At 41.9% G+C, this 19,805-nt stretch overlaps 1 protein-coding gene across 4 annotated transcripts in view; it reads left to right on the forward strand.

Moving 5' to 3' along the window:
* Window positions 1–234: 234 nt before the first annotated feature.
* The window catches only part of PLEKHM3 (pleckstrin homology domain containing M3), a 184,135-nt gene continuing 164,564 nt past the window's right edge, over window positions 235–19,805 (forward strand). For all 4 annotated transcript variants that reach the window (XM_059168228.1, XM_059168227.1, XM_059168229.1 and 1 more), the window contains exon 1: window positions 235–385. The gene's annotated coding sequence lies outside the window, so the exon portion shown is untranslated. The remainder of the gene's footprint in view (window positions 386–19,805) is intronic.

The following is a 19,805-nucleotide window of genomic DNA, read 5'->3' on the forward strand; positions in this document are numbered from 1 at the left end:
ATCTGGGCGATGGGAGGAGCCGTGAGGAGACTCTGCGGCCCCCGCCATTGTTTCCAAAATATGTGTGATAAAAACCGCACAGAAGGAAACAGAGATAAGGCCTGGCTGTGCCAGTCAGGCCCTGCCTGGCGGCCGGGTCCTGAGGCAAAAAAAGACCAGTCCTTGCGCCCCGGAACCTTATGTGTCCGGGTCTCGCTTCCCGGGTATCTGGGGGGAAGCATTTAAGAACGGGACCGCGAGCCGCGCTTGTAAACAGTCCGCCGCGCTGGGACGGTCGGCGGCCGCGCGCGCTGTCACGGTGAGGCGGGCTTGCCTGAGGGCGAGCTCCGGCCGGGAGTAGGCTGCGAGCCCCGCAGCTGAGGGGAGAGCCCCGGCCGGCGGCCAGGTGAGCATCCTGCCGGCTTCCGTGCTGCCCGGCTGGCCCGCGGGGGAAGGGTGTGGGGATGACAGTGTTGTAGCAGATACCCGAGGTGTCCCCGGGGTGGCGATGATTTTGCTGTTTCTTTCCTACTCGGGTTTTGACTTCGTGCTGGTGACTGCGGACAGTGGGTGAGGGGAGATGGCGTGGTGCCTTGTCCGCTTATTTTTATACCTCGGGTATATAAGTAGAAAGCAGTTTGAAATAGCCGATCCCGTCCTGTGCGTTGTTTCTAGTCTCCCTGCTTCTGGGTCCTAGAACCCGCGTCTCGGCGGAGCCTTCCCTCCTCCCGTCGCGCCGGGGCGCCGGGACGCGGCCGCGGTTCCCTCCGTGGACGCCGATCGTTTCTAAGGCGTAGTACATGATGCGGTGTGGCTGATGACAAGCGTGATGCGGTCTTCTGGGAGAGGATAACTAAGCTGCCCAGCCAGGATGGGGACGTTTCAGACCCACTCCGTAAATGAAGTAAATGTCTGCTGACATAGATAATCGAACGGTGAACCGAGATTGGTCTAGATTTATAGCTTGTAAAGCAGGGCAGATTTGAATTTAACAGGTTAAACTGAGATGGAGCTATGCTGTTGTAAACTTATTTGGAACTTTTTTTTTTTCCCCTTCGTTTTTCCTCGGAAAAGAGAAACACTTTCTTTTCTTTAATATTTCAATATCAGGAGTCATAGCGAATTGTGATTTGTATTCATTCATAATGTATTTTATTATAAATTGACTACATGTAAGTTTTAATTTGTTGTACCTATAATCAAATACAAGGCGGTTTTCATTTCATTAACTTCGAAAATGCCTTCACCCGAAATTGGGCTATATAGAGACATGTCTCCATCACAGAGTCTAGCTTTTAATTAGTAGAATAGTATTAGATTAAATTGCACATAGGGAAGGGTTTTGTGGGCCCCCAGGTGGCTCAGTCGGTTAAGTGTCCGCCTTCGTCTCAGGTCATGATCCCAGCCCCACACTGGGCTCCTCGCTTAGCAGGGAGCCTGCTTCTCCCTCTGCCTCTGCCACTCCCCCTGCTTGTGCGCTCTCTCTGTCAAATAAATACATAAAATCTTTTATAAAAATTAAAAAAAAGTGTTTTGAAAGCAAGTACATCAAAGAAACAATATTAATGCCTTACGAGTTTGTCTTTAAAATGAGTATTTTCACAATATAATGGTTCGTAGCAAGAACTATAAAGCCAGACTACCAGGTTTCTACTTTCTGTATGGGAAGTTACATGCTGTATTTCCCAATCTGTAGAATGGGTTTAATAATAGTACTGATCTCATAGAGTTGTTATGAGGATTGAATGAATTAGTATTTTTAAAGCATTAAAAACAGCGTGTGTAATAATTGCTGTATCCATGTTTGTTAATAAATACAAAAGGGGCCCCTGGTTGGGAGAGCATGTGAGTCTTAATCTCCGGGTCATGAGTTCAAGCCCCATGTTGAGTGTAGAGATTACTAAAAAATAAACTCTTTCACTGATTTAAAAAAAAAATATCTTATTTATTTATTTGACAGAGAGATCACAAGTAGGCAGAGAGGCAGGCGGAGAGAGAGGGGGAAGCAGGCTCCCTGCTGAGCAGAGAGCATGATTCGGGACTCCATCCTAGGACCCAAGGATCATGACCTGAGCCAAAGGCAGAGGCTTTAACCCACTGAGCCACCCAGGCGCCCCTCTTTCATTGATTTTTAAAAAATACATGTAATAAAAATAAACCAGTGTCGAAAGTAGGATGATGGTTGCGGAAGCTGGGGGAGGGGCAGAATGGAGAGTTTTGTTAAATGAGTATGGTTTCAGTTTTGCAAGATGAAGAGTTCTGTAAATTGGTGCACAACAGTGTGAATGTACTTATTATTGAACTGTACACTTGAAAATGGCAAAGATGGCAAATATGTAGATATTTTTCCACAGTTAAAAAAATCAGTGTGGCAAAGTTAGGTATTAAAGATTATTCTTTTAGAAGGGGGAGGGACACAAAGAGGAAGAGAATCTTTTTTTAAATTTAAAAAAATATATATTTATTCATTTGACAGAGAGAGAGAGAGAGAAAACACACAAGCCTGGGGGAGGGGCGCAGGGAGAGGAAGAAGCCGACTCCAGGCTAAACAGGTATCCTGATGCAGGGCTTGATCCCAGAATCCCGGGATCACGATCTGAGCCAAAGGCAGATGCTTAACTGACTGAGCCTCCTAGGTGCCCAGAGAGGGAGAGAATCTTAAGCAAGCTTCATGCCCAGTGCAATGTGGGGCTCAGTCTCACAACCCTGAAATCGCGACCTGAGCCCAAATCAAGGCTTAACCGACTAAGCCACCCAGATGCCCCTCAGAATTCTTATTAGCATAGAGTGGCCCCATCCGGTTAACTTTGCCATTGTGCAAATGCAACTTCTTATAGTCATTAGGAAGAGTCAATTATTTGTAAATTCATACAATTAAGATTTACCATAAAGAGCATGAACAAATGATAAGAAAGAATACCTATGATTCTATAGGAGGCAGAATTTTAAAAATGTCCCTCTACCAAGACTGCATGCCCTAATCTGCGCAGCCTGTAAAGATGATGAAATATCACTCTTTTGACTCTATTGTGTTATAGGACACAGTTGAATTTAAAATAGGGAAGATACCTGAGTAGTTCTAATCTAATCACAGGAGCTCGTAAAAGTGGAGAGCTTTCTCTGGCTGGGGAAATCCAAACAATTTGAAGCTTGAGGAGGAACAACATATTGTTGCTGTTTTGAGGGTGAAGGCGACACTTGAGAAGGAATGGAGGAGCTTTGAAGAATGCAGGATGCCTAGAATTGCTGGGGGTGGCCTAGCATGGAAACCGGAGCTTCAGACTTGGGGGCACAACCTAGGAATTGGACTAGGCCACCAACCTGAATGAGCTTGGATCTGGATTCTTTACCAGAGCCTTTTAGATAAGAGCCCAGCCTGGCCAACAACACCTCGATTTTGACCTCTTGAGAGAGATCCTGAATAGGGAACCTAGTCAAGCTTACCCAGACTTCTGACCTTCAGAATTGTGAAATAAGAAATAGGCGTTGCTTTAAAGTACTGATTTTGTGGAAATCTGTTATATAGCAGTAGAAAACTAACAGACTTCTGCAGAAAAGTGGGCAAAAGACAGCACAGACTATCCATAAAAGAGAAAATTAAGTGGCTAATAGACGTATGAAAATATGTTCCCTTTTCATTAATCAAAGAAATGAAAATTGGAACAACAGCAGGGCTCCATTTTTCCAGTGCTTAAATTTACATAGATTGTTAACAGTTTCAATTCTTCACCTTAGTTAGTGTGCAGTGGAGCAGATACTCTCAAATGCTGTGAGGGGTGAGCAAATGATAGAACCTTTCTGAAAAGCTCTTTGGCTGCATGTATGAACAGCCTCACTAATGCTCCTACCCCTTGACCTAAAGCTCCTAGCAAAGGAACTTAGAAATATTTTTACAGTTAATGTTCACAAATGCTTAATGTAGCTTTATTTTCTCATAGATTGATGGATTTTAGGCTTTAGGCACTAGACCTAGGTTAATTATACAAGTGGAAAACAGAGAACTGTGATGGATATGTAACCATTTGCAAAAAGAAAGACATGTGCCTGTTCTGGCTAGCAAAACCAAGCTGGACCCAGACTGGTAACATCTGCGTTACAAAACACCCAGTGGTAATATTCATTGGGTATTTGTCAGATAACGTGACATTCTCTGTTCCAGTTTGATCATGGATGCAGCCTTCCTATAGTACTTCAAGTGAAGCTATGCATTTACGTATGTAAGAAGCTTGTAGGTAGATGGGTACTGCTTTACTTGTTTCAGAAAACCTGAGTTTAATAGGAACCTGGGAAAGATTAAATCATTCAGGCAGATTTTTTTTAGGATTCTCCGTCTCTGGACAATTTTTAGGAGCAGAGATCCCTGATATGTTTTCATTTTCTACACTGGTTCCTTTCCGGTTTTCATTTTGCTCTACTCATTCACACCTACGAGAAACGTCCAGAGAGTGTCTGTTGCTCCATTTGCATTAGCCAAATGGTGATTTTCTTCATGGGGACTGTGATTTTGTATTTGGTTCATAAGTCGCTGAACCATATTCTAGCTTAGAGCTTCTAGTGCAAGCTAAATAATTCTGAGAACTGAGTACTGAGTGACGCTATGCTAAAAATGACACCAGTAGTAAATTCCATGCGTTATGTTTGCTCTCCTTCATTGGCTACTGTGGACATTACTGGTCAGACAATAAAAAGCCCACATAATTTTAAGGTGAGAACTATATTTGGTCTGTGGATGTGATTAGTCTTGATGACAGCGTGAGTTGTGAGCAAAACTAAAGTTAAAATACAGACGCCATTGTGTTGAGATGTCAGGCATGCTGTTTTCATTAACATTTTGTTTCTTTTTCATATATATTAACTGTTCATTTGAGTTACATGTTTTAAATTGGATTCTCTGATTCTATGCCATCTTGGTGAGTACTGGAGAGATTTATCCGTCCTGGTGTCTTGATTAGTGTAGCCAATGTATAATCCAGTACACACTGAAGCTGCCTGGTTCTGTGTTACCCAGTTCACTTGTGGACATTTATCTAACAGGGAAATTGCTAAATATCCACTTTACTTTGTGGCTTGTCTATATGATTATAAATGGAAGTTTTAGTCACAGAGCAGGGCATATACAGGCTAGAAAACATTAGAAAGGTAACCAGCAGTTTTTATGCTCCAGGAAACTAAGTAAATGATATTTTCCCATATATTCTTGATCCATTCGAGTCAGCACTTGAGCTTTTCCAGAACTACTTCTCTCTGTCCTCAGGGATTCATTGATTCATTGACTGAACAAGTGAGAGTTGAGCAGTTGTTTCGTACCGTGACACATAGCTCTTGTATCAGAGCCAAGAGTACAACTTTGAATAAAACAGGCATAGTCTTTGCCTTCATGAAACTTACGGTCTAGTGGGGGAGACAGACAAGTAAACAGGCCATTTTACACAGCATTAAAGGCATTATAATTGAGAAGATCAGGGTGCTCTGGGGACACATAAGAGGGAAGACTAAAATGGACGTAGGAGGTCAGGGAAGAAGTGACACTTCAGCACAGACACAAAGGCTAAATTAAATTAGCCAAGTTGTGTCCCTGTGTGTTGTGGGGTGGGGTGAGGGTAAAGAGAGATTCAGGAGATGAGCCCAGGAAAGCAAGTGGCCATGGGCTTTTACAGGCAATGTTAAGGAGTGTATGGTTTTTCCAGAAGACAGCAGGGTTTTAATTTTAGAAAGCCCACTTGGGTTGCATTGTGATGACAGGAAAGACTGAAGGGAAGGAGACTCGGCGGTGGTGTCTGAACTAAGACAGTAAAGAAAGAGAGGAAGGGCTAGATTTGACACACGTGGTAGAGGTAGAATTAATATGACTTGCTATTTGGAGTGATTGCAGGTGAAGGGGACAGAAGGGTCAAGGGTAATGTTCACTTTCTGGGGCAGATGATGGTGTCCTTCACTGTATGGACAATACCAGGTCTAGGGACAAGTTGAGCGTAAGATGAGGAGCTAGGTTAGTGCACATTAAGGAGTCCTATAGAGGATATCCAAGAGGAAGTTTGTGGGTCTAGAGCTCAGGGGAGTAATCTGTTCTTCTTCTACCACATGGACAGCAACTGAAGCCCACAGAAATGAAGATCACTCAGACAGAAGAGGAACTAAACAAGAGGGTTATGGGGGAAATGGAGGACTGCCTGCATTTATGATACGAGCATAAGAAGGGGAACTCATAGTGGGGACTGAACTGAACATCCAGAGATAAAGGAGAAATAGCAGAAGAGGCTGCATCAGTGTGTTCGTGAGAGCGATGCAGAGCCGGCATGCAGTAGGTCAGATACTGCTTGAGGGGTCAGGTCGGCCATGCAGTGAAAAGTCCCCTGGGTTTAGCAACAAGGAAATTGTTGATGACCTTTGCCTCTGGCAGAGCTGCATTTCCTCTGGAGGTGCAAATGAATGGGTGGTGAGGAGTAGAGTCAGAAAGCAAAAAGAGCAAGTTTCTTCTAGAAACTTGGAATTAAAAGGGAAGAGGAGAAAATATTTTAGCTGTAGAGGAGCTTGGAGGACAAGGGTGGGTTTTACTTACTCGGTTTTTCTTCTTTGAGGAGAGATACTCCTTTTGAATCATCATGTTCTTGCACTAGTGAATCTCCTCACTCCAAGACCACCAGAAAAGTGGAAACAGCAACTCCTGCTGCACTGAACAGTGCAGGCCTTCTTTGAGTAGATTATAAACCTGTCTCAGAGTTTCCTAAAGTGATTGCTGTCTCCACTCTGTGCCAGTTCATTGGTTTATAATGAGAGGAGATCAGAGACCACGTGGACCCTTTCCCTGGCACCACACAACCCCCGTGGGCATCCTGTACCTTGCTTTGGAGTTCACAGAGCACTGCATTATGTCATTTGACTTGCTCTCCAAGACAACTTTTGAAGAGGGTAGGACAGGTATCCTTATTTGACCTGCATCAAGGTAACTGGAGTTCAGGTTCACATGGCTTGGCTAGAGTCACACCTCCGGTCATTGTGCATGGAATGTTGAAACTGAGGTCTTCCAGTTCCAGATCTTGGTCCCAAAGTGATTGTCACTTACCGAAATAGTAGATATGATGTCTGTGGATTCCTAGTAGTGTGGTCGTATGAAACCCGAGCTTACCATCTTTCAGTAGATTTAAGAAACAAGACTAAAGGTTGTGGGTCAACTTTGTTATTTGGATTGAACCCCATGTACAATGATATTCTTATCTCTGTTCCTCCCCCAAAAGAGTTCAGTTGGCTTTAGAAGGAGGCACTTTATTTGGGCATGCCTTAATAGTTAGAATATGTTGGAATTATCTATAGTCACATTTAATTTGAAAATATTTCTTTAATTCTTTTGACAGAAACACTTATTAGCAGAGTTTTTTTTTTTTTTTTAAAGTAAACATTTTTACAAGTGTTTCTATTTATCAGCTAAATGAAAAATGATGTCTTAGGGAAACATTAGTAAAAGGTTTGGGCAATTAGGACTATGTCAACATTTGCAAAAGCACTTATTTGGCCTAAATGAAGTCACAGTTATTATACTCTTGCAGACATTCTAAGTAATGTGTTCAAGGTCACTAAGAGAATTAAGGTTAGCTGTTTAGTTAGAGAACAGCTTTTTACCCTGTTTGTTCAGGGACCTCTCATCCACCATTCCCACAGAGACCTTACATATGACACACAAGTATTACAGATGTGATTTTTTTCAATAAATTGAGTATAAGCAGTTTTCTGGGTATAAAGATGATTTTGAGCATTTAACTTTTTTGAGTTGTGGGATTAACAAAGATTTTAAAATAAATAGATTATTAAAATAAGTAATTTAAGGTTGCTGATGTTTGTCACTAATGCAAACATAAATGCAAAGCACCATTTTGTAAAATTTTAGCTATATTATCCGAGGGTAATTAATTTGCTATTAAATGCCATACAAAGCTGTATGTGCATTTTATTTTATTTTAAAGATTTTATTTATTTATTTGATAGAGAGAGATCACAGGTAGACAGAGAGGCAGGCAGAGAGAGAGAGGAGGAAGCAGACTCCCTGCTGAGCAGAGAGCCCGATGCGGGACTCGATCCCAGAACCCTGAGATCATGACCTGAGCCGAAGGCAGCGGCTTAACCCACTGAGCCACCCAGGCGCCCTGTATGTGCATTTTAGAGCCTTACTTCCGCTCACTGGCTGTATTACTTTGGACACATAACTTCATCTGTTTAAATCTGAGTTTTCTTTTCTGTAAAGTGGTGAAAATAGCAGCCCTCTGACCGGGTCATTGTGAGGGTTTAACAACGTGAAGCAGATAAAGCGCGTAAATAATGACTGCCCTTTAGTGAGGACTCCGAAATATTAGCTATGACTTTTTTTAATCTTGATCTTGGCTTACTAGTAAGAACTGTCTTCGTTTTGTTTTTAAATGTTAAATACATCATTCCACACTTAAATGTGTCTGTCTACATTGAATGAGCCATTTGTAGGGCTTTTTAAATGAGTTTAGTAGCGGTAGTCTTGGAGGATGAGCAGCTATTTGAGCCCCAATTATCATATGCTGTCATCTTAATTTCCAGTCAAGAGAGCTAAAAAGAGAGATGCCTGGGCAGCTCAGTCAGTTAGGCATCTGCGTTTGGCTCAGGTCCTGATCCCAGCATCTTGGGATCGAGTCCCATGTCGAGCTACACACCCAGTGGGGCTTGTCCCTCTCCCGCTGCCCGTCACCCCACTTTGTTTTCTCTTTCTGTCTCTCTCTCAAATAAATAAATAATCTTAAAAAGTTAAAGAAATATGGATCAGTCAGAACTCCAGAATGTGTACATGCTGCTGCATTGTTTTCTAAAAATCCTATTCCATACTCTTGAATATAGTGCATAATAAAAGAAATCTAAATCCAGAACTGGAGATGAAAATGCAGTTTCTACTCTTCTTCTCCTTCATATTTTGTGAACTTTTCCTTTTTTCTGTTTGATGGACAGAGGTTTTTCTGACCTTCATGTTGGACATAGTAAAGTAACAAAGATTCATCCTATTATTTTACCTTACCTTGTCCTTATCTTTGAAGGTCATAGACTGTTTTGTCTGCCTTTGCCAGCCTTGCTTATTTCCTGACAAAACTGTAAGAGGCTGCTTGGTAGTCAAGGTTGTTGTCACAGATTAAGTAAAAGAGGGAGGGAGGGGTCATGGATGCTGTTCATGGGCACTGAGTAAGCCCGTCCTTTTGCTTAGACCTTATCATGGGTCTGATACTCTCAGGATGCCATTTGAACAAAGACCCAGGCTCACTTTTTAACAAGTTCCGTTGTAGCAGAGAAAGAAATAAAAAAATCATTTAATTACTTCTGATGTACATTTACCCTGCATGCCCATAGGAACTGGTTTTGTGAATATGTGCTAACCCATAGGCTGATTGTTGTTTTGAAGGTTAAAGTTGTAAGTATTTTCCCTTCTGCTAATCAGCTGCAGTGACCTAAGGAATTAAAGTCAATAGGAAATGAGGCATTTATTCGTTTTCCATGACATCCCAGCCATGCAGCAGTGGCCTTCTGTTCGCCAGTGGTGTTTCTTTGGGTCAGAAAAACTTGGGCAGCTGGCGAAGCGCGCTCTGTACCAGTGCCTTCCATTTGTGCCGTTGTTAGTTTACTGTGAGCTTACCCTTTGGTGAAGCCTTTGAAGCTCTTACCATAGGTTGACAGCTTCATGTCAGAAGCAGCATCATTTCTAGAGCAGGTATGATTGGTTTTATTGGTTGGTTGTTTCCTTTGTCTTTGGTTTCTTCCAGCTGAAGTCATCTCTCTGTAGACTGCTACATCATTTAATTGTGTTCAGTTGTTACAACTCTTTATTATCTCTTGATTATTAATGATTCCTTTTTTATGTTCCTGTAACACCTTTTGAGTATTTCTATTAAGGCACTGTTTACACTTGTTTTATGTTGTTTCCCCACTAGCTGTTAGGCGCTTCTAGGGCAGAAGCTCTGGTTTGGTCTCCCTAGCCTCTATCAAGTGTTTGGGTTCTTAGTCCATCCTTGTAAAGGCTTGTGGAGTATAAATGGTTCCATGGTTAGGAATTAGCTAGCTTCTAACAGGAATAGTAATTGCTTTAGATTTTACAAAGAGCTTTCACATACATTATCTGCATTTGTGTTTTACAATTCCCTAAGGTAGACAGAGGCAGGCATTGGCAGGATTTCCATTTTGCAGATAAGGAGGGCCCGGAAGTCCTGAATCAGCCTGACTTGCTTGTAGTCCTTTAGCTTAGAAGTCAGTGCTGGGACCTTAACCCTTTCTGGTCTCAGAAATTTGTGTTCTCACTGTGACACCTCTGTCCCATTGAACAAACTCAAAACTGGGTGGTGAATATATACCCCCAATGTTCATAGCAGCAATGTCCACAGTAGCCAAACTGTGGAAAGAGCTGAGATGGCCTTCAACAGACGGATGAAGAAGATGTGGTCCATATATACAATGGAATATTACTCAGTCATCAGAAAGGATGAATACCCAACGTTTGCCTCAACATGAATGGGACTGGAGGAGATTATGCTGAGTGAAATAAGTCAATCAGAGAAAGTCAGTTATCATGGTTTCACTTACTTGTGGAACATAAGGAATAACATGGAGGACATTAAGAGAAGGAAAGGAATGGGCGCCTGGGTGGCTCAGTGGGTTAAAGCCTCTGCCTTCAGCTCAGGTCATGATCCCAGAGTCCTGGGATCGAGCCCCACATCGGGCTCTCTGCTCAGCAGGGAGCCTGCTTCCTTCTCTCTCTCTGCCTGCCTCTCTGCCTACTTGTGATTTCTGTCTGTCAAATAAATAAATAAAATCTTTAATAAAAAAAAAAAAAAAAGAGAAGGAAAGGAAAAGTGAATTGGGGGAAATCCGAGGGTGAGCCGACCATGAGGGACTGTGGATTCTGAAATACGTACTGAGGGTTTTAAGGGTGAGGGGATGGGTGAGCCTGGTGGCAGGTATTAAGGAGGGCCTGGATTGCCTGGAGCACTGGGTGTTATACATAAACAGTCTTGGAACATAGCATCAAAAACTAATGATGTATTTTATGGTGACTAAAAGAACACAATAAAATAATTAAAAAAAAAAACAACCTGGATGATGAATTGTTGGATTCAGTCTACTTAGAGTTTATGGACCTTTTTAAAAAAAAAAAAATTTTATTTATTTATTTGACAGAGATCACAAGTAGGCAGAGAGGCAGGCAGAGAGAGAGAGGAGGAAGCAGGCTCCCTGCTGAGCAGAGCGCCCCACGCGGGGCTCAATCCCAGAACCCTGGGATCATGACCTGAGCCGAAGGCAGAGGCTTTAACCCACTGAGCCACCCAGGTGCTCCGTTTATGGACCTTCTCATTGGACTTGGTTGGCCCAGTGATTAGACAGGGATTCCAGGAACCTCTTTTTGTTCTCCTTAGGGCCTTTGACTGACAAGAGATGAGTCATCTTGGTTTCTCTTTCATCATCTTTAAAAAAATAATCCTGCTACTTTTTCTTAATTCTCTCTGTTTACTACTAGTTCTTTTTTTTTTTTTTTTATCAAGAAGCTTATCAAGAACTTCATAAACCATACTCTAAGCCATGCATATGAAAATGATTATTCTCAGTAGAGCCAAATGGTTCTATGAGTTGATGACATCTTTAAAACTACTTTCGTGGTTCTTTCTGGGTAGCTTGCATATCAGGGTCTTGTGAACCTCTGTGGTGGTTGTTGCTTTCATTGTTATGATTTGTCACGTATTCAGCTTTTGCCAACTGGCGTGGCTCAGATGGCACCTGCATGGGCTAAGAAGATATTCCCTGTTGCAGTTGGAGGCTGACTATAGCAAGATGTGATGTTTATGATGGAAGTTTTCACCTACTTCACCTAATTCCTAGATTATTTGAGTGGGTATTTTGTTAGTTTTTTAATCTCTATTCCTTGCCATGGAGGTAAAGGGAAGTGGAAAAAATTGAGTCTGCATTTTTATTTTTTTTTATTTTTATTTTTTTTTTTTAAGATTTTATTTATTTATTTGACAGAGAGAGAAATCACAAGTAGGTGGAGAGTCAGGCAGAGAGAGAGAGAGAAGCAGGCTCCCGCTGAGCAAAGAGCCCGATGCGGGGCTTGATCCCAGGACACTGAGATCATGACCTGAGCCGAAGGCAGCGGCTTAATCCACTGAGCCACCCAGGCGCCCCTTGAGTCTGCATTTTTAGACACACAACTGAAGTTTGTGTCTGTTTGGTTACTTAAAGTGGGTCATACTGGAACTCTGGTGGTTTTATGAAATGGGATTCCTGATCAGGAGCCATGGATTTCCAGTCCAGTGGTCGACAAATGGGGCAGAGTAACATTACTGCCTTCAAAAGCAAAGCAATCTGAGATTTGAAATGCCACGCTTATATTTAGTTTAGTTTCTGGGAAGACATCTTGGGGCATCAAATGTCTCAATGATTTTTGAGTGGCAAACAATAAGCAAGGACAGCGATGTACTGAAAAATGCTTTAAATTGATTGTCTGGTGTATTTCAAAGGAAATGTCTCTTTACTGGTATTAGAAAGAACTTGAGCTCTAAATCAATGGAAAATGAGACCAACCCAACTACTGATTCGCAGTGGTTCACAAAATGATTCCCTAGTGCTGCATAGGTGCTTTTGTTTCTATAAAAGGTCTAAGTGAGGTCTTGGCTGCCTATCCTTTGCCATGTTATTTTTAAAGCTGGTTTCTATAGATCGCATAAATCTTTCGCCTTTTACTTAAATGAGCTTACAGTGAATTCAAATGTACTTTTGCCAGAAAATCAGAGTGGTATTTATATTTACAGATGTCACTGCTTTGAAAATTTACTCTTTATCCAGCTGCTCATTCAATAAATATTTATTGAGCACCTATTGTGTACTAGCCATAGTTCTAGGCCCAGAGGGGGTTATTAAAAATGAAATAGATTAAAATCACCACTCTCAAGTTGCTGTAAGTCCAGTTGGGTAGGTGCGTGACCTCAGGCCAATTATTTGTCTTTGAGCCTCCATTTTCTGTCTGTAAAATGGAGGTAATAATACTTACTATACATTGTGAGGCTTAGAGATACAAAATTCCAAGCAATGTAGCTGGCACAGTATGGGCTTCTGATAAATTATAATTATTATTGTCATCATTTCAGAAAGAACAGGAAGCATGCAGTATATGTTGTGGGGACAATACCACAGACATCCTGTGGACATTTAAAGAAAAGAGCAGACTGTTTAGGATCAGGGCTTAAAGGAAGTTTACGGAAGAAGTGGCATTGAAGCTTGTGGAGTGGATAGAATTTCAGAGGTAGAGGTGGGGAGGGGGTATTTCAGAGGTAACTGTGTTAAGTAAAGTTTTGGAGTTGGGAAGACAAAATTTGAGCGATAGCATTGCAGTTTGGAGGAAGAGTTTATCATAGAAGAGAAATGAGCAGTTGGGCAGGCAAGCCAGGCCAAGGTTGTGAAAGTTTAGAGCGTCAGGTGAGCAAGTTGGACCTTGTTGTTAACAGAAGCTTCATTGAAGGATTTTATTTGCTACTGTCCCCCCAGTGTCTAGAACAGTCCCCAGTCCATGGTGAGCGTTCAGCAGATATGTATGAATGAATAACTGATCGTGATTTTAGACAAATTGAGCTTAATTTTGTCATGAGATAAGCCAGATGGAAAAGTCTTAAGAATAGTTGGGAACCCAGGACCAGAGGTCAGGCCTGAGATTGAGACCGACATCAGACATTTAGAAGGCGTGAATACAAACCAATTATTGACAAGTGTGAATAAATGGACCCAGGAGAATATGTAGCTGTAGTTACAGATGAGAGCTCAGGCAGTGCCACATTTGCTAAAGGGGTCAGTAAGGAAGGGAGGAAGATGGAGACCCAGAATGATGCAGTAGAAATGAGAGAAAAGGTCAGAGTGTGTGATGTCTGTGAAACCACAGCGATGTTTGAGGAGGGGCTGGTTAATAGTGTCAAGGAGGGTCAGGACTTGGAGGAACACTGGCAGTTGTGTACTGAGGAAGTCTCTGGAGAGCTGTAGAAGGGAGTTTCCATTGAGTGGAGCCTTGTGCCAGGTTGAAGGTGTAAATGGGCACAGCACATTCTGGCACATTGGTTGTATTTTTCTTTTCAAGGTTAGTAATACTTGCTTTTTGAGCATATATATAAACAGACAGTGTGCCCAAATTGTATATATAATCTGATTCCAAGTAAATACTAGATAAAACACACCTAACTATTCTGAGTTACAAGATCATGGATGATTTTTATTTTCTTTGCCATATCTGTCAGTATTTTCTGGAATTTCTATGAATATTTATTGCTTTTAGAAGTGGAAAAACAGTGTTCCACTTATTTTTTAAAATGTTATTCTCCTAATGTGTTACATAGCAGTAGATTTCTCATTTATTAAAACTTATTTAGAATGTAGTCATTTAAGGTTCCTCTGGGCCTTTGAAATGGGATTCCATCTGTATTTCTAGCTGTCCTTTTCCTCTGAAAGACCCCAAACTCCTTAAGAGGTCCACACTGACATTACTTCCTTATCTGCCGCTTGTGGCTTTGCCCCCACACGCCTGCGTTGTCTTTAGGTCAAAGCACCATGACAAAATCATGATCTCATACAGCCTCATAGTCCAGAAAGGTCATCTTACTAGGGTCAGATCGGTTTGTGGTGGGTTCTTTACATTATATATAACTCAGAAATTTTTCAGTCAGCTCCAGCCTTAACTGAAGTGAAGAACCACATGTACTGACTGTCCTGGTGATCCCTCTAAATTCTCATGTTTGAAAATGGATTGGCAGAAGGAGTTCACCCTAGGTGTCTTTGGTATTGCCCTTTTCTCTCTAGTCCAGCTGCTTCTAAAACTGCCTGGCCTCAGACACCTCTCAGCACTCATTCAATTCTAGTTGTAAGGCAGTTAGTTAGTCAAGTGGAAGGAAGTCAGCACTTCTACCATCCAACTTGGAGAACATGGCACCTTTGTGTGGGTTGGACGGGTATTATTGCTTACATCTGCTTTTCTGTCTCAATGTGGGAGGATTGCCGTAGTCATCCTGTTAGTTAGCCTGGCCTAATGAGCATGTAAACAACAGAGTTCCTTGTTAAAGATAGCAATACACTGATTCTCCATCCTGTTACATTGTGATGCATGCCGGGGATTCCTTGGGTTGAGCTTTTATTACCGCCCTGGCAAACGGACCTCAGTTTGTCAATCCATTAAATAGGAGAAATAGCCCTTTTTAGAGAAAGGGTATTTTATTTAAAAATAAGATATCTGTAGATCATTGAGTTTGGCTGAAAAGTAGTGTATTATAAGTTGTTCGTTGCTGACTTTGCCTTTGTTGGGCTGACATAACTTTGAAGGTCTAGTCTAGGAGCATGTGGTTGTTGAATGGGTGAGGTCCAGTGGAGCGCTCAGTAATTATAGAGTAGTTTACATTTTTTAAAGGCATGTTGGAACAGCTACCTAGTGAGTGATCCACGGGCGTAGCAGTTTGATGTTAGCAACTTTATTGGATACAGGTAGCTGAGTAAAGAGCCCGGAGGTTAAATGGTTTGCCAGAGGCCACCCAGCACGTGTGTGTGTGGTTGAGCCAGATTTAGAACACAGTTCTAATTAGCTCCTAATTTCCGGCTTTGTGCTGAGGCAAACCACACTGCACACACACACTCATTTTATTTAGTTCACTTTGTCAAAGGAACATAATCTTCATATTTTGACCTGTCTGAATATGCTGTTGTTATTTCTAATTAATTTCAAAACCAAATGAGGCGAGCTAGGAAGAGGTGTTTGCTTGTAGAGACTAAACTTGGCGTTACATCCTTGTACTGTCATGAATTTGAGGCATATCTATCCTAGGGAGAAGATGAGGTTCTAAAAAGAATGAGGTTGTTGAAAAATGGAGCCCCAAAGGATGAAGACACAAAGATCATAAAAGAGGTTAAGTAAGGCACTCTGCCTGGTGTCTAGTCGCTTAGAGCGTAGAGTGGGATACGCGGGATAGAGATTGTCGATCATTTCAGTGCAGCGTGGCAAACCCAGGGTGCTAAGAGAGAGCCTGAGCAATTGGGAAGGCCTCCCCAACTTGGAGCAAAACATGGAGGAATAAAACAGCAAGACGAGTATTGGTTAGCATCTACAGATGGGAGAGGTGGATGGGTCACGGAAGGGCGTGAATGTGATGCAGAAGAAGAACAGTGCATTTACTCAACACATGAATAGTTAGTGCCTTTTTTTTTTAGCATGTCAGACACTATTCTGTGCACTTGGGATACCTTATTGAGCAAAGTGAACGTAAATTCCTGCCCTTGAGTAGCTTGTATTTTATTAGGTAGAAACACTAAACATTAAATAAATAAGTAAATTAAATGGCACTTTAGAAGATGGTAATTGCATAAGAAGAAAGGGTCAAGCCAGGTGATCGAGGTTAACATAAACAGTGACAGGTCATGTTGATAGTATCTACTATTGATATGACCTGATGAGAATGGCACTTCGCCTCTGTGGGGTTTTTTTCCCCCAAAACATACAGCACCAGTCTAATCGTGAGAAAAACATCAAACAAATGCCAGTTGAGGGACAATCTATAAATACCTGGTCAGTATTCCTCAAAATTGTCAAGGTCATCAAAAACAAGTAGTCTGAGAAACTCACAGCCAGGAGGAGGTTAAGGAGATAGGATGACTAAATTCATGAGGTGTCCTGGTTAGAATCCTGGAACAGAAAAAGGATATTAGAAAAAATTAAGGAAATCCCAATAACATATGACTTTTAGTTAATAATAATGTATCAATTCTGGTTCATTAATTGTGACAAATGTGCCATACTAATGTAAAATGTCACATGGTAAAAAACTGGCTGCAGGGTTTGTTGGTACTCACTGTACTATCATTGCAATAATTTTGTAAATATAAAACTTTAAAAATTATAAGTTTGTTTTAAAAAGGCAGAGTAAAGGGAATCAGAAGTCCAGGGTGGAGATGTATGTTACAATTTTAAATAGTATGGTCAAAGTAGGCTGCATTGAAAAGGTGACATGAGCAATCACTTCAGGAGAAAGTTGGCCATGTTGGTTCTGAGGCAATAGCTGATGCAAAGACCCTGAGGTGAGAACATGCCTACAGGTTGGCCAGATGGGAGGGAGGCTTGGGAGTAGGGAGAGTATGAGCTCGTGGAGGAGGGATGGTGGAGCAGATAGAGGTGGCTTTTAGGCCACGGTTAGTCATGTACTGTGTGCCAGGAACCATGCCATTGTCTTATGTAGTTCTCTCAACTCTCTTGAGAGAGAAGTATTATGGGTTTGCTGATTTTGCAAATGAGAAAATGGAAAATAAAAAGGGAAATAACTTGCTGGAGTCCCCTTGCTGGTAATTGGTGGAGCTGTAGTTCCTTCCTTTCTGGACTAGATCTTTGAGAGGAGACTACTGCCCACAAGAAAATCGGACTCTCTGCTTGTTGTTGTTGCTGTTGTTGTTTTAAGTTGTGGTAAAAAACACATAGATAGCTTATTATCTTAGCCATTTTTTCTGTGAGTCGTGTTAAGCGTATTCACATTTCTGTGAAACAGATCTCCAGAACTTTTTTGTCTTGCAAATCTGAATATCTATACCCCTTAAACACCACCTGCAGACTCCCTGCATAGCAAGGAGACCGATGTGTGACTCGATCCCAGGGCCCTGGGATGAAGACGTGAGCCAAAAGCAGATCAAGACGCGAGCCAAAAGCCCGCTGAGCCACGCAGGGGTCCCATTCCCTTGCTTTTTAAAGGCTGAATACTGTTTTATTGCACAGCTAAATGCCACAGTCTGTTTATCAGCCTGTTTTGTCAGTAAAATTTTATCAGACACAGACAAGCCCATTCATTTCCATTTTGTCTATGGCTGCCTTCTGCACACAACAGCCGTAGAGGTGAGGAGTAGCAAACCTAACTGTATGGCACCTAAAGCCAAAGCTATTTACTCCTTACAGAAAATATTTGCTGACTCTTGTTCTCCTGGGGAGACTCTGAAGGATTAAGAGAAATGATGTGGAGGCTGCATTAGAAGGAGGAAGGCAAGAGGCAGGCAGATTTTCTGGTCTTGTGGGAACAGGGACACAGGTGTAGAGGTGGGGCCCTTCCGAAGCTCCTAGCTTAATGGAGGGGGAAAAGGTGGTTTACAAAGTTGACTTGTTCAGTGATGGGTTAGACGTTCAGGGAAATGAGAGACCTGAAAGGACTGAGTCCTCAGGAAAGACGTCAGAGAGGAGGGCTGGGACAGATCAGATAGATCAGGGAATGGGGGAGTGCGCCTCCTTCTCAGGAGGCCTTCGCAGCAACACCTGCCTCCCGAGGGTAAGGCAGTGAAAGCAGTTCGAGCTGTGCCTGGCATACAGTAAGAGTTCACTACTCTAGTAATGTAACTTCCACGAGAGCAGGATTTCTGTCTGTTCTGTTCACTGTAGTATCACCTGTGCTTAGAACTCAGTATCTGCTTCAGTAAATATTTATGGAATGAATAAATCACTGTAACTTTCAATAACTCTTTTTAGCTATTTAATTTGTATTATGCAAATACAGGCAAAGAGCTGGACCTCTTTCACTGGTCTGTCAATTCATTTATTACACTAAAGAGTATTTTTTTTTTTTTTTTTTTTTAACTGTTAAAGCAGCAACTATCCTTACTATTTATTGCTAGAAACAGCCTTGGGGTAAGTCAGAGGTAATGGCAAAAAAGGAAAAAGAGAAGAAAACAACGTTAATGATCCTAAAGATAGCCACTCAAAAATAATTCATTAACTTACTTAAAAAATACTTACTAAATTGCATCTATGTTCTGGAGGTCCAAGGGTGAGCAAAATAGACACAGTTGTTGCCTAAGAGGGGCTATTGACTTTGGAACTGGTAATTACAAGTGTGAAGTGTGCAACTTACAGATATGCAAGTGCCATGGAAACTTAAATAAGGACATTTAACCAGATAGTGTCCCTGAGGAAGAAACAAGTCCTGATTATTGGTTGCTGTGTGACAAAATACTCCCAAACTTAGTGTCTGAAAACAGTTTATTGCCTCTCACCTTTCTGGGCTACCTAGGCTCATTGGGACAGTTCTCTGTTGGGATCTCCTATGAGTTGCAGTTAGATACTGACTGGGGCTGGAATCCTCTGCAATCTTGACTGGGCTTTCTTCCAAGACGGCTTCTCCACACACATGCCTGATGCCTCCCTGCTGCAGTGTGACCTCTCTTTCTAGCAGACAGCCTTACTTCCTAGATAACAGCTTAGAGCTCCCAGAGACAGGAAGAGGAAGCTGCCAGGCCAGGTAAGGGCTGTACCTCAAATGGGCACAGCATCATTTCTGCCACACTCTATTGAACAAAATATCACAAATCCTGCCCAGATTCAAGGGAGTGGAAAAATAAAGTCAGTTCTGGACGGAGGAATAACAAGATCTCATTCTAGAAAAGCATGTGGCATAGAATTTGTTGTGGCCATCTTTAGAGAATACAACTCTGTCACTTGATGTTAGGTCCAAGGATAATTTGGCATTAGATATATAAAAGAGAGAGAGGGAGGGTAACCCCTCCAGCAAGGAGAACAGCCTTGAGGACAGGACTGGAAGTCAAAAAGGCAAACCTCAGAGTCCCTCGGAAGAACTGAAAGGCCCGTGTGACTGAGTGGATGAAGACAAGGAAGAGTGTCAGGAAAAGGCTGGGTTGCATGGAAAAGAGGAGAAGTTTTTAAGGTATGATTAGAAGGTTAAATGCATCTTTCTATCAGAAAGGAGGGGGAATAGCTGCATAAGGTCCAAACAGAGGCAATGGAAAGCACTAAATAGTGAAAATTAAAATTCCTATAATGGGACATACTG

Source organism: Mustela lutreola, chromosome 3, assembly GCF_030435805.1.
Source record: "Mustela lutreola isolate mMusLut2 chromosome 3, mMusLut2.pri, whole genome shotgun sequence".
NCBI classification, from domain to species: Eukaryota; Metazoa; Chordata; class Mammalia; order Carnivora; family Mustelidae; genus Mustela; species Mustela lutreola.